Here is a 16,549-nt window from a genome sequence, read left to right on the forward strand (position 1 = left end):
GGACCTGTCTTGCTTTATTAATACCAGCAAAGAAGCAACACTATATCCAATTCTATGGCACATTTCCTTTTTTTTTTTTCCTCATGGAAGTCAGTCAGACATTTATTATATGCAATGTTGTAGCTGGAGACATTGAAGCGTGGAGTTGGTAAGAACACACTCCTGAAATTTACACATGTGACCTAAGAGCCCCTACAGCTAAATGAAGGATTTATCCTGTCAAACTCTGCTTCCCATTTGATTATTTGTGTGTGTGTGTGTTAAAAAGAAACAATTCTGGTCATTATCAGGTTTATTTCTATTGGGAGTTATGCACAAATTTTTAGAAAAACACTCTAGTAATAAGGTCCAAGCTAGTCCTAGGATGGCTACTGGGACCAAAAAATTTATCTTTCTGCAGCTCAGATCTGGTGTTGCTGTCTGTGGCTGTGGGGCATAGGCTGGTGGCTGTGGCATAGGCTGACAGCTGTAGCTCTGATTTGACCCTTCATTAGGGAATTTCCATATGTCGCAGGTGCAGCCCTTAAAACAAACAAACAAACAAACAAAAACTTATCTTTCATAACTTTCCACAACCATCCTAGCTTACTAGGAAGAAATATTCTTATTTCGAATGACATTAAAATTGTTGAGAGAAGTTACTAGCTGGTTTCTCTAGATTAGGAAAAAGTTGTCATTGAATTCCAGCCACAAAGCTGTCTTCAATATGTCTGAAAGGTTGTTTAATGTAGTTTATATTTTCCTAACAAAAATAAACTTTTTTGAGATTTTTTTTTTCTTTTAAGGCTGCACCTGCAGCATATGGAAATTTCCAAGCTAGGGGTCAGATCAGAGCCTCAGCTGCTGGCCTGTGCCAGAGCCACAGCAATGCCAGATCTGAGTCGTGTCTGCAACTTACACCACAGCTCATGGCAACGCTGGATTCTTAACACACTGAGTGAGGCCAAGGATTGAATTTGCATCCTCAACGATCCTAGCTGGGTTCATTACCTCTGAGACACAATGGGACTTCTGATTCTGAGAATATTTTAATTTACACTATTGACTGATAACTATGTAGATTTTACTGAAAAATGAGCTGAGTTTGGTTACAAATAACATATTAAAAATAGCATTAAGAATTGGCCGTTCTCAGTTTTAATTTCCTCTACTCCAGCGAATTGGAAATTTTAATCTGATGAGGCTGAGGGGGATATCTCTTGTCATTACAATAGCCATATTCTCTTTGCCTAATCATCTTTAGCTTCTCAAGTTAATGACTTCCTATTAACCATGTTCATACCTATTATAGAAATTGTGAAACCTTTGTTCTATAACTGTTCAAAAATCACATTTTGAAAAGTTGTATTCCTATAATTCTAGCTCTTATTGTTGCTACTTGTTAGGTACTAATTTTTCACTATTGGAGATTTGCTTTCTTTCAGTGTTTTCTCACAGAAATGCTTGCTTTAGCTGCTCATGGTCTTAAGAAGGGAAGCAAGTATTAGTCCTATTTTCTTATGACTTGATAGGGTCTGTATCTTTACCTTGTGTATCAAATCTGTGGTTCTTTAAATGATGGGCAACACTGCCCATCAGATGCTCAAGATGAAGTCATTCTAGGATGCTTCCTTCTTCCTCTCCTCCATCAAATTAAATTTTTTCCTGTTGGTTATACTTCTTATATCTGTCTATTGTTTTCTATCTTCTGCTCTGATTCAGGTTCTCATCAATGCTTAGTTGAAATTTTGCAATATTGTTTTGACTTAGCTCAGAATGTCACCAGAGTGACCTTTACAATAAGAAAATCTAATAGTGTTATTCTCCTGCTCTGAATAATTTGTGGTTCCCCATTGCCTCATTGTTTATGTTATGTGTCTCTGGCATTTTAGACCATCCATATTAAACTCCTTGATGGCTCTGTGCTCACTCACACCTTCTTGCCTTTGCATGATGTTTCCATTGACTGAAATTCACAGCTCAAATATATACATTTTCCAAATTCCTTTAGGTTATTTAGATTTTAACTCATTGTACCTCTTCTGAGAAGCCTTCTCTGACTCCTATAGATACACACTAAGTTGGTTCTTTTTCTGTACTACCCCTTCTATTACCATCAAAGTAGTCATTATGTTTATTATGGGTTTATTTCCTTTCTGATGCCCTAGCAATATCCCAAATTTACATTGATAATTGGAGAGATTAAGTAATATGCCTAAGGCTACCTAGCTTGGGCAGAGGGTTTGATGTTGTTAATGTAAACTGCAAAAATGGAAATACAGACTACAAAAAAAAAGCAGGGGTTTAACTTGTTAAGCCTATGACCCTCATTTGTTATGGAAATGATTGATTACAGAATGCCATTTGATCTGCTGTGTCAGGGCAGGTAAAATAAAATTTTGTCTACTTTTGTCAGTATGAAATGAGATGTTGAATAGAAAAAGGCTTTCCACTAGGCTGAAATCATCTATTTTTAAGGACGTTTCTCAAGTTTTCTCTATTAACAGATCTTTCTGACCCAAACATTTGGTGTTTTCTGTTTGACCACTGGATGTCCTCTATGTTCAGTTTACATTAACAACATCAAACCCTCTGCCCAAGATTCCCTCCTCTTCCCCTAATTTACAAAGTGTTCTTAGAGTTCCTGTTTTGGCTCAGCAGTAAGAAACCTGACAAGTAGCCATGAGGATGCAGATTCAATCCCTGGTCTGGCCGAGTGGGTTAAGGATCCATCCCTGCCCTGAGCTGCGGTATAGATCGCAGACATGGCCCAGATGTGGTATTGCTGTGGCTGTGGCATAGGCCAGCAGCTACAGCTCCAATTTGACCCATAGCCTGGGAACTTCCATATGACATGGGTGCAGACCTAAAAAGACCAAAAAAAAAAAAAAAAAAAAAAAAAGTATTCAGAGTTTTATTTTCATCAGTCTTACTCAAATCATGCTGCAAACTAATTGTGAAAAGAATTTACCTAACCTATAGTGTCAGTTAGCTACAATTTGCATTATAATAGGAAATTCTTGAAAATAAAAACCTTTTAAGATCCAGAAGTATGGGTCTCTCATGAAATGACAGATTGTGGGATTTGAAAGAACATGCAGTCTAGAACTTGTCCCAAATCATAATGACTAGATACATTTCTCCCTGAATAAAACCAGTCTTGCTTAGAAATTACCTTTTAACCTTGAAAAATTTATTACCAACATCTAGCAATGAAAACGTGAGATTTTCTTCCAATATTTTATTCCTCCTAACTATAGCTCATAGGTGCATGAATGGTTCACAGTATTAAATTTTCTAGTAAGTTATTTCTATTTCAGAGGCAAGAGGAAATGAAGACACTGCTGATCCAAATTACCTAACAAAAGCTCCTAAATTCACTTCACTTCTCTAGAATTCACATCACTTCATCTCATTTCATTGTTTTAAAATTATCTACTGTGATCTCGCCATCCATTAAACACAAAGAATTAATGAAAAATTAATCATATGCTGCTTTCTTGCATTTCTTGTAAAATTCAGCACCATATACTATAAGCTAGTGGTTATTTGTCAACCCCAAATTTAACAGGATGTTCTATCAGTCCTTTGATTAATAGGAAATATTTACTTTATTTGCACATTAAACAGGTTTAAGATAGTAAAGCAAATACTAAGAAATCTAGTACTATAACATGGGACATAAAACAGCTTTTTCTCAAACCACAAAGCACGGATAAAAACTTGCAACAAAACTTAAACATTCTGGAGTTATGACATGTTTCCTTATTCTTCATGGTTTATGAGAACACCATTCTAAGAAAACACTCATGACATTCAAATACTTTTTCATAGTTCACTTGAGAAAATGTAAAATATGGGTAACCTGCTTTTAAAATGTAAGTAAAAATAACAAAATGTAAGTAATTGTTGGCATGGAGTTTAGGGTCATTGTATTGTTTGATTTTAGGTCAGATGGAGCTGGGAATATGTAGATGAGTAGGACAAGATACATAAAACAAAAGTGTAATTATCAAAGCAAGGCTCTTCCCCTATGAGCTACTTGAATTTAGGTCATATTTTCTGTGTAATCATTGCTATACCCATTAAGTTGAAATATTAGCCTCTCTCTGGGAAATCAGAGAATGGAGCCAAATGGCCATATTTCATTATGCATATATTGATCTGGGAGAGGAGATGTTGTGATAGAAGAGAATGACATTTCCCTTTGTGTGGAATGTAGGGTTGAGAAATCAGACTACTACTGGAAGAACTGTGTTAATGCTATTAGGAGGCTACATACAACTGCTTTATTTGTATACAACTGCTCATTTTTATTCAATATACACCATGACATTTTAACTCTTTACCATTGTACTTTTCCATTTCTCTAGGATATCACTGCTCTCTTTCTTAATTAATCCTCTTATACTCATCCTTTAAAACTCTGATTAAAAATACATCTGTGGAATTCTCTGGGGATAAGGATACGGTGTTGTCACTGCAGCAGCTCTGGTCGCTGCTGTGATGCGGGTTTGATCCATGGCCTGGGAGCTTCCATGTGCCATGAGTGAAGCCAAAGGGGAAAAAATACATCTGCAATTATTTTTACTAATGTATTTCTCATTATAATGTGTGTTGTTTTCTTTATGTATTGAATCATCGGTTATTTTAGGGTTATAACTAATTTTTTCCATCTTCATATGGGAAGAATGTGTTCATCTATAAATATTTATCTAATAAATACATTCTCAGAGCTTGACTATGTTTTCGGTTCACTGAAAATTAGTTTCACTCCTTATGACAAATGTTCAAGTTACCTGTGTTTGACTTGGACCTAACTAATCTGAACAAGTTTTCTTGAAGTAAATATCCTATATTTATATTAAATGCTGCTTAAATTATTCTAGCTTTTCCTATTTTTTTCTTGATTTTGTTTTCTTTATTTTCCTTTGTTTCTATTTTCTTAGTTTTGCTTACATATATTTGCCAAGAACTCATTCAATTAAAACAGCTTATCAAAGTCATTTTATGTAATCTTACTAGGTTTTTCTGCTCAACTTTGCATCATTCCAGGAGTTAAAATCTTAAAGAACTAGTTTTTATTGTGTAGAGAGGAGGGTGTGTGTATATGGTTTTTGTTTATGTTCGTGGTTTTTTTTTTGTTGTTGGTTTTTTTTTGCATTAGTCACAGCTAACACTGTTTCTGAAATTCTAGAAAAAAAAACACACCTATTTTTTATTTTGCCATTTATAGCCTATATTGTTGAAGTTTAACCAGATTCCTGTGTGCATAAGTAAAAAAATCTACTCTGTTCGGGAAAACTTCTCTCAAAGTTTATATTTGTTGGGCCATTGTAAAGTGCTATTTTTGAAGTTTCTAATGAAAGATAGAAATGCAGAGATCTTCAGAAAGACAGTGATACATATCCCAAACTTCTTTCTCAACCTCCATATTTCATCTTAAATGCTAATGACTGCTAAGTGAGACACTCAAATCTTAAATTTGGTAGTTAAAAGCTGTAAGAGAACATGGTCACTTATTTTTTAATTTAGTTCTCTGCAATGGTTTTATGTCCACAAAGTAGCAATAAATATAGACGAATAACAATAAAGCACATTTCCTTTGTTTATCCAATATTTAGAGCTTTTAATATAAACCCAGCTTGGTAATGTAACTTAGTCATCTACTACTGCCAAGGGATTATTCAGGAGTATGTTCATTCTCCTGAAAGGCTACCCATCTAAAACTTGTCTCAAGAGTTGACCTTTATAATAATGGCAGTATCCACATCCAAAAAGTGGATACTCTCCATGACTATGGATTTTCTGGTTCTATAGATTGTTTTAGGTTTGTTAATTGCTCAGCAGATGGAATGAAAGCATACAGAGGTAATAGAGGTTCCATACTGGGGACTGTGGTAGCTGGTATGTAAAGTTTAATTTGTAAAGGTCATGAGTTCTGTAGAGATAGAGATCATATCCTTATTAGTTAACATATTATTTTTAGAATTTAATATGATATATAAAAAGGTGTAAAAATGAAAATGGGGAAAAGTAATAAATTTCTTTTGTTGAATAATTTCCTCAAGTGAGGAAAAGTTTTATGTATTTCTTTGTTCAATGTAATGTTTGGAACAGTTCCATAAGCTAGATTTTATTATTCTTATAGATGAGCATAATTGATTTATAAAGATTGAGCAATTGTCTAAAGTTAAATTGAAAATATCAGATAAAATTTTTGAAGCTGGTAATTTTTGACTTAAAATGGTATTAAACCAGTTTATGATAGTATCTCCAATATTTTTCCACTGACTCTGGAAAGTTGTATGGCCAAAACAATGAATTTTCCTTTTTCTTATTCTTTTCTACTGACTCTTCTTTTTTTTCATTCAAGGTTATAGCTTTTTTTCATTTTTTAAAAAATTGAGATATATGTAGTTGATATACAGTATATTAGTTTCAGATGTATGACAATTTAATTGTATGTACTGTGAAATGATCACCACAATAAGACTAGTTAACATCTGTCACCAAACAGTTACAAATTATTTTTCTTAAAATGGGAAATTTTAAGATCTACTTGCTTGGAGTTCCCATTGTGGCTCAGCAGTAACGAACCGGACTATTGTCCATGAGGTTGTGGGTTTAATCCCTGGCCTCATTCAGTTGGTTAACGACCCATCATTGCTGTGAGCTGTGGTATAGGCTGCAGACACAGCTTGGATCCTGAGTTGTTATGACTGTGGCAGTAGGCCAGCAGTTGCAGCTCCGATTCAACCTCTAGCCTGGGAACTTCCATGCACTACAGTTGCGGCCCTAAAAAAAAAAAATCTACTTTCTTAACAACTTTCAGATATACAATACACATGTTGATGAATATTTTACTTGTACAGGATTCCAATATAGAATACACTATAGTTTACTTTCAGATTTTTTTGTTTGCGCCCCTGGCACATGAAAGTTCCCAGGCCAGGGACTGAACTAGGGCCAGGGCAGCGACCCAACTTGTTGAAGTGATGGTACCAGATCCTTAACCCACTGCACCACAGGGAATTCCCTACAGTTTGCTTTCAGAATGTTATGTTGGTGAATATTTATATACTTTACATTTTATTTTGCTAATAAAAATGAATGCTTCAGTGAATAATCTTGTACACATTTTTTTGTGTACTGGTGGGAGTTCCATAAGAATATATATCTATACATGAAATTTATGGTTTTACACACACACACACACACACACACACCTACTAGATATTACTACATTCCTCTCTCTAAAGGAGTTGGAACAATTTGTACTCCCAACTAGTAATACTTAAAATTCACATTTTTCTTACCTTTGTCAATATCTGAAATTCTCAGATATTAGTTATTTTGTAAATCTAGTTAAAATGAAGAGTATTTTCTGGTTGTTTTAACTTATATTTCCTTAAGAAATATTAAGCATACTTTTATATGTTTATTGATCATTAGAGTTGCCTTTTCTGTAAATTATAAATTTGCCCATTTTTAAATTCATTTTTAAAAATTTAATTTTATTTCTCATATATTGAGTATTAATTCTTACCCTGTCATATGTTTTTGAAATATTCTCTTCCAGCCTGTGCCTTGAATTCTTAGTTATCTAATGATAGCTTCTATTGCATGTATATACATATATAAAATAATAACATTTACATTTTATTAATTTTATGATCTGTGATGTTTGTTTTTGACTCAAGTCTCTTTTTACCCTGATGCCCTAATTATGTGCTATATTTTGTTCTAACGTTTTTAAAGTTTGTCTTTTCATTTTTGGGTCTTTTATATAACTGTCATTTATTTTTATGTTTGTAATGAGGTAGATATTTGATTTCTTATATATGAATATCCAGTTTTCTCACTCAGCTTTTTGAACTAAAAGAGCATTTTGGTTCTGAGATAACTAGGCTTCTCTCAGTTAGCCCCTGTCTCTCTTTTTGTTTTGTTTTGTTTTGTTTTGTTTTGCCCTTTCAACTTCTCCTCCAAATTCCCATGAGAAAGAAACATTCCACTCAGACCCACACTTCAGGATAAACGTTCTTTAGACTCATAATGATATTTCTAAAATTGATAGTTTTCTTATTTTAGCCATGGATAAAGGGCTAGAGGTCTTGAGGAAAGGATATAAGACTTCCAATCTGAGAAACAGTTCCTCATAGGTAATAAGTAATGACACTTCATCTCTCTAAGGATCTGTTTCTTAATCCTTAAATGTGGCAACTGAGCTGGTTGAGCTTTACTTTCTTATTTGCTCTCATAAAAGCTTGGTATATGAAGCTCAAGTATTTGAAGAGACTGGAGTCTTTGCTCTATAGTGTCATCATCTAGGGGAAACTTTCCAAAACTATATACACATGAATTCTGAAAACCTGTAAATGTAACTTTACGTGGTGCCCCAAATATCTTTTCCTCATTTTCCCTCTTATTCTTTTAGGGCATTTTTTTCCCCTTTTGGCAGTAGTAGTTTTTAAGGATGGCTGGAACATGGAGTTCTTGCTGTGGTGGAGTGGGTTTCGTATCCAACTGAAGTAGCTTGGGTAGCCATGGAGGCACAGGTTCAATACCCAGCCCAGTGAAATGGATTAAAGGATCCAGTGTTGCTGCAACAGTGGTGTGTGTAGCAACTGCAGCTTGGATTCAATCCCAGGCCCAGGAACTTCCATATGCTGGAAGTTAAATTAAATTAAATTAAAGTAAAATTAAAAAAATAAAAATAAAAAGGATGGCTGGAACAAAATTACCTGGAGAGCTTTTTAAAATTTCTATTGCTCCACGCACCTACAGCCAACTAATCTATGACAAAGGAGGCAAGGATATACAATGGAGAAAGAACAGCTTGTTCAATAAGTGGTGCTGGGAAAACTGGACAGCCACCTGGAAAAGAATGAAATTAGAACACTCCCTAACACCATACACAAAAATAAACTCCAAATGGATTAAAGACCTAGATGTAAGACCGGACACTATAAAACTGTTAGAGGAAAACATAGGCTAAACACTCTCTGACATAAATGACAGCAACATCTTCTCAGATCCACCTCTTAGAGTATTGACAATAAAAACAAAAATAAACAAATGGGACCCAATCAAACATCAAAGTTTCTGCACAGCAAAGCAAACCCTAAACAACACAAAAAGACAACCCACAGAATGGAGAAAATCTTTGCAAATGAATCGACTGACAAGGGATGAATCTCCAAAATTTATAAACACCTCCTACAGCTCCATACCAAAAAAACAAACAACTCCATCAATAAATGGGCAGAAGATCTAAACAGACAATTCTCCATAGAAGACATATGGATGGCCAAAAAACACATGAAAAGATGTTCAACATCACTCATTATTAGAGAAATGCAAATCAAAACCACTATGAGGCACGACCTTACACCAGCCAGAATGGCCATCATCAAAAAGCCTACAAACAATTGAACAAGTGCTGGAGAGGGTGTGGAGAAAAAGGAACCCTAGCACACTGTTGGTGGGATTGTAAATTTGTTCAACCACTGTAGAAAGCAGTATGGAGATTCCTCAGAAAACTAAACATAGAACTACCATTTGATCTAGCAATCCCACTCCTGGGCATCTATCCAGAAAAAACCATGACTCGGAAAGACACATGTACTCCAATGTTCATTGCAGCACTATTTGCAATAGCCAAGACATGGAGACAACCTAAATGTCCATCGACAGAGGAGTGGATCAAGAAGATGTGCTATATATACGCAATGGAATATTACTCAGCCTTTAAAAAGAATGAAATACCGGCATTTTTAGCAACGTGGATGGACCTAGAAACTATCATGCTAAGTGAAGTCAGCCATACAATCAGACACCAACATCAAATGCTTTCACTGACATGTGGAATCTGAAAAAAGGACAGACTGAACTTCTTTGCAGAACAGATGCTGACTCACAGACATTGAAAACCTTATGGTCTCCAGAGGAGACAGTTTGGGGGGTGGGGGAATGTGCCTGGGCTGTGGAATGGAAATCCTGTGAAATCAGATTGTTATGATCATTATACAACTACAGATGTGATAAATTCATTTGAGTAATTTAAATAAATAAAAATAAAATAAAATTTCTATTGCTTAGGCTCCACCCACCCAAATTAAACCTAAACCATAGGATGAGTGGAGGAGGGGTATAAAGTTTAAGCTTTATCTTTTTTTTTTTTTTTTTTTTTTTTAGTTTAGCCAGCTGATTCTGATGCACAGAGAATATTGAAAAGCATTGATTTACAAGGTTCTGATTTTTTTATGTGCTCTGTGTTGGCTTTCTGAAAAATTAGAAAACATAAAAATGCTGAGCCAATTTGCAGCATGATTCTTTTTCCCCCCAGTATGATTCACAGTTTATGAATCATCACATTTATTTCAAAAACTACTCTTTTCTATGCATTTAAACTAAATAGTCCAAATTCCATATTTCTGTCTCTTCTGCTTCTCATGACTATTATCTTTCATGTCTTCTATTGAACCAAGACAGTCGTTTCTTTTGATTTTCTTTTAAAAAAGACTTTATGATTTATGTACTGTTTAGTTACTACAAAATGTTTGAATGTTTGCATACTATAGGGAAGGAAAAAATAATTTTCCCTGTACTCTTCTGAGTTCTTAGCTGAGACCCCTTTATAGAAGACAGAATAGTAAGAGAAAAACAAACAGAGCTTTACTAACATGTATATCTCACGTATATATGGAAGACATCCAGGGAAAAATGAGAGAACACTCTGATGTAGCTTAGAATTTTGGATTTAATACCATCTTCATAGAAAAATGTGATAGGAGACGTAGGTCACTTAGGGAAGAGTAAATAATTTTTAGGAAAGATGCATGGCCGCTTAGAAGAGTAGATGAGAGATAAAAATTTTGTGACACTGTTTGTCCGGATGTGGTAGTCTCCACTCCTCTGATAAAAGTGATTCTTCCCTGTGTGATGAAATTCCCTGGGGAGAGGATTTACGACAATTGAGTTCCTTTTTAGGCAGATAAGGAAGCCCAGAGAAAGCCTCTCCCTGCATTTACTGTTTTTCAAAACAATCAATATAACAAAGCACCATATTTTGCGGTGGCATATTCTGCTAGCCTTCAATACAAATGGTATACGTGCTTCTAGTTCACATTTTTGTAACACTACTTTTTAACACACTAAGCTTCCATATTCAAACTCTTCTGTTTTATAAAATACTGTGCCAAAATACAATATTCTTACCCTATTAAAAATGTCAAGTGATTTTCAGTTATTTTTATTTGAGGAGTAGTAAGAGGAAACAGTTATTTTCAAAAATTGAATCTGGCATGGATTGGAAGGGAGACCACTAGTTTTTCTCTTCATCTGTTTTCTGCCTCAACATTTAATTATCATTCAAGAGACCACCCTCCCAAGAGAAATGAAGAGTTTACTTTGTAGAGTAATCAAGCATTGGAATTATCTGAGCATAGCATTAAGGTCTGGAGTGCTTCTGAGGTCACGAATATGCCCAGGGACAGAACTGAGCTAGGAGCAGAATGAGGAAACAGTCAGGAAGAGATAAATCTGTTCTCATATCCAATATGAGAATTAATGCTTTATTTTTTAATGTTACTTCAGATCGGAGGGAAATATCATGGTTTGGTGCAGTGGTACATGGTCTGCCATGTTTCTTCCTGTGGCTCTCTGGTAAGGGTAATGATGCACGAAATGATTTTCCAAGTCCTGATCTTTAATACTAAATCCTGACTCATCAATGACTTTTTTTTTTATTGCTTTTTGTTTGAAATTGGCCAAAAACAGTGGATAGAAAAATCCAACCAGAAAAGGACACAGGGTTTACAGGTTGGATGAGGCACCTTCTCTGTGGGTTTGACTGCCCTCTTTTCCACCACTGCTCTGCCACCAAAAACTTGGCAGGTGGTTAGGGGCTCCTCATCTTTTTCTGCTTCACAGCAGAATGTCTATTTGGCTCTTCCTTCTGCTCAGTCAGACATATCAGGAGAGACAATGGCCTAACAGATGCTGATATTCAGCCTGGATCAGCCTATGTTGATTTTATGCTTATTAGTCTGAGCTCGTCACAGCCAGCTGGTTGCTGTTTGCCTTGACTGAGCAGTAGAAATGCACACAACTGCAGGGGCCCCTTGTGTACATAGATACCCAGGTGCTGTTGCTGTAACAATCCCTCCCATAGCAGGAGGAGTATTTTTGGCTTACTTAATGTTTTGTTTTGTTTTTGTTTTTTTGTCTTGGGGAGAGTCCTGAAAGGGAATAGTAAGGACTCAGTTTATAACACAGATGCATTGAAAAGAGTCCCTGATATTTGACTTTGTGGTAACTAGAGAAAGAACCTAAAGTTTAACTTTGCTTATTAGTTTCCCCTAATGGTAGTAAGAAGCCAGTACAGATTTTTAAAGACCCATAAGCAAGCTTCCTGTAAGGCACAGCAGATGAAATATTTCCTGGGCAGCCAGGTGTCATGCTGGTTAGTGCTTCAATATTCACAGTTTACTCCTTTATTGGTCCCAGGAGTGAAATGTTTTGAACTGGCCATAAGCACTAGGGGCTTGCTGTGACCTGCTCTACTTCAGAACTGGAAGCTGCCTGAATGCTTTAGGCATCATCCTACTTCATGGTGAAGGAAAGTGGGAAGTCCTTTTCAGAGTTGCAATTTAGCTTTTCTGGTCTAGCTGATGTTCTTGCCTTGATTTATAAGATATTTAAACAATGTTTTCAATTTAAATTTTTTTAAATAGTCTACCTAGGCTATGATATTACCTTCTCTTCTCCACCACTGTCTGCCATTGGCATTTTTTAAAATATATATATTCCTCCCCCTAAACTGCTTACTCATCCTTCCTTTTACTTTTTTATATTGAATGAACAATAATATTTTCTGAGGTAAGTATATGTAATTAATTATTCCGTTTATACTTATTTTTCTGTGAAATCATATTAAAGAGGAAAATGGAGTGGCTGAACATATGACTTGTTTGTTAGACCTGCTCCTAGATTGCTATTGGATATACCCTAGGCAGATAGAGTAATATTTGCTTTCAGTTCCAGTTTAGGGAAATGTGAGATAGACATTATTAAAGTATTGAAACTACCCTTGTTCTCCATTTTAATGAATGATTTGGATAAAGATACAGTTGTTCTTATCAATTCTGTATGCATTCTAGGAATATAAAGAAGACCAAATATAGTCCATAGAAGTATAAAGATTTGAGAATAGTTCAACAGACTGGAATGATGGGCTCAAATCAATGATTAATAACCTGGTACATGCAAACTGTGAAATTCAGAAAAAAAAATCAGTATTAGAACAATCTTGATTAAGAGGATTTTAGATTAAAAAATGACAAATATATGTACCACTTACTATTCCTTTGCCCAAAGCAGACGTTTCTAATAGCAGCACTCTTTCCCTTGAAGCCAAGATAAAATTTTTGATCTTACTCAACAAAATAACTAACAATTAACCACAATTGACACCAGAGGAAAAAAAAAGGTTTTGGACTTGGGACCCAGTCCTTGTTCCATCAATACTAGGAAAATAAGTCATGTGACATTATGACCTTAGTAAAATAGTTTAACCTCTCTAGTCTTCAGTTATTATTTCTTCACTTGTAAAAATAGAATTTGAACTATTTGATTTCTAAAGTCTTTTCTAACTCTGATATTCTTTAACTTTATGAGTAAAGCAAAATACAGAAGTATGATGTTCTAGATTTAAAATAATAAACAGAATTAGATCAAAAGAAACAAGATTTCTAATATGGAATGATTGTAAGAGTGGATTTTCATATAATTTACTAAGTATTATCTTTGAAAAATAATATTAATGAGGGATTATATAAGGGGGGAAGCTTGATAGTAAATAGAAAATTATAGGTGGAGAAACTAGATATGTTTCATTCCCACAGTAAAATAAAAAAAGAAAAGAAAAATTGACATGAGCAGTGCTTTGTAATTATGAATAAGTATTAAGTAAAAGAGACAACAATTTTTTCCTTTGAAAATGTAAATGGGACAGAAGTTCCAGGTAGATAGATTTGATTCAATGTATGGAATAGTTCTACATATTAAAAATTATCCAACAAAGAATTGGGTGAGATTTTGAGCTCAAAAGGCACACCTGCTGATAAAGCCTAAAATTTTGGAGACTCAACTCTGAGTCTGTCTGTATGTCTGCAGACACTGTCTGAAGTACTTTCATTTTAGTGCTCTTATTGACCCAATGAGGCAGGTACTGCTATGATCTTAATTTTTAAAATGAAGAAATAATTGGGCAGAGAAATTTAGTAATTTGTCCAGTATGACAAAAATAGATCTAGCAAGTTTTCCAAGGTTGTCCAAGGTGGTAAAGGCAGGACTTACCACAAATCCTCTGTCTAGGGCCTAGGTTGTTAATCACTATTCTGCATCGTCTATGCTAAAAGTGAGTATCAGCTTGATTCTCACATTTTCGTGATATTGAAGAAGAAAATGGGGAACTGAAATATATAATGTTTAAGGCCCCTTCCCACTCTACAATTAGTACTGAGTTGGAATTGCCTATATTTTACCTTTCCAATTTACTCACAGAGATTTGAAAGATGATTTTAATTTATATCTTTTATTCTAGTTTCCTGCTGTTGTACTTTAGTTTTATTGGTAAAGTTGCTGATAGTAGTTCAAAATATAAATAGGGGTAATGTTTATATATTAGTAAAATTATCTAGTTTTTTAAACATATTTTCTCTGGCTTGATTACTTTCAGTAGTCTTAACTAGGAATTTCAAGCTTAGGAAGGTATTAAATATAGATATATTGGAAATCCTATTGCGGCACAATGGAAATGAATCTGACTAGTATCCGTGAGGATGTGGGTTTGATCCCTGGCCTCACTCAGTGGGTCAAGGATCTGATGTTGCTGTGACTGTGGCATAGGCGGCAGCTATAGTTCCGATTTCCCCAGACTGGGAACTTCCATATGCCGCACCTGCTGCCCTGACAAAAAAAAAAAAAAAAAAAAAAAAAGATATAAATCTGAAATAAAGATTTTTTTTAAAAAATTTACTGCCTTATTAATGTCTAACATAAAATATCTCCTTCCATAAAAATATCCATCCATGTTATTCAATGGTACTTAATGTCAGTAACAATAAATGCTACTAAAATGCATGCTTACTCATTCTTTGCTTGTACTCAGTAACTGAAGCACCTATGAATGACCCATAAAGCTCAAGGGAAAGCAGACTAATGAAAACATGAAGAATCTGGAGAAATAAAGGGTCTGGGCCTGCTGTTTTTTCATGTGAAAGTGTAGCCCATTACTCTCTTTGGATACACAGTCCTTTACAAGTTCCTCTGAACTGTCTGGGACACTCATGATATTCAAGATATTCTCAAGATATACTCAAGATATTCGAGATATACTCAAGATATTCAAGGCCTGGAAAAGCTTCCTGGGAGCTTCTTGCTTTCACACAGGCTCTGTCCAATGAAACAAAATCGTATTTACCTCCTCTAGGTCTTTCAGAGCTATATGTATTTTCTTTTCTTTTCTTTTTTCTTTCATCTGCAATTAAATCAACAGCTCAGTAGCATTAAGTAAGGCCAATATAGCTACAGTTCAATAAGTAAGGATAGAGACTTAGAGTCTGTAATCAGATGGAGTCTGTCGTGGCTGGTGCTATCATTCTTTTTCCTAGCCCTTTTATCAACCCTGTATCATCCGTAAGCCTTCCTGACCTCTATGAATGAAGCTAGGGCCCCAAGCATTGTTCATCAAGCTGTTTCATCTGATGCAACTCAGAGACACAAGAGCAGTTCTCTGGCACCTTTCCAATAGAAAACAGGCCCATGTTATGCTATGCTATGTTATTTATTTATTCAGTATTGCCCTTGCTTTGTGTTTGTCTTTTATTCTTTGTTTTCTTCTAACTTTTCATGGATGTGCTCTCTTGATTTTTATCCCTACCTACCTACCTACTCATCTATCTATTTTTTATATGTTTTTATTTTACACATCCATCCAAGTGTCTTTTGCTCACAAATTAAAATGTATTATTTATTATTTTTATTGCATATACCTTAACAGAATTTCCTCTCCTCACAGCTGATCAATAAAAGGTGAAGGATATGTGGTTTCTACTCAGTCAAAATAACATTAAGCTTGGCTGATATATGAGTTTTGATGATAACATTGTCCTGCAAGATTGCTGAGAGAAATAAATGGTGGAAGCAATACACGAGGATGCTGTCCGAGTGGACGTAGTATCATCACTTTTATTGTTTATAAAGAAAGAAATTTATTAGTAGTAAAAATAGCTAGAATGGTTGAGTTTTCTCTAAGAGATTCATGCTTTATATACCAAAGTTATTTACCTACTTAGTATCCTTGAGGTCAAGGATTATGTTATTTGTAACTGAGCTTGCCCCATGCCTTGCATAGTTACTATCACCTAGTAAGGGTAAGGGGTCATTAAATCAATAGAATGGATAATGGATAAATAAATAACTAAATGAGTTTATAACAAAGTGTAAAAAGTATAGCATGGCTATTATCATGCCCAGTTGATATGCTACATAAATCATTGTACCT

The 16,549-nt window shown here is 34.9% G+C and overlaps 1 long non-coding RNA gene across 1 annotated transcript in view; it reads right to left on the minus strand.

Moving 5' to 3' along the window:
- Nucleotides 1-13,400, minus strand: part of LOC102159601 — an 83,204-nt gene extending 69,804 nt beyond the window's left edge. The window contains exon 1 of the long non-coding RNA XR_307193.2: nucleotides 13,343-13,400. This is a non-coding gene — a long non-coding RNA (uncharacterized LOC102159601). The remainder of the gene's footprint in view (nucleotides 1-13,342) is intronic.

Source organism: Sus scrofa, chromosome 13 (assembly GCF_000003025.6).
Source record: "Sus scrofa isolate TJ Tabasco breed Duroc chromosome 13, Sscrofa11.1, whole genome shotgun sequence".
Lineage (NCBI taxonomy): Eukaryota > Metazoa > Chordata > Mammalia > Artiodactyla > Suidae > Sus > Sus scrofa.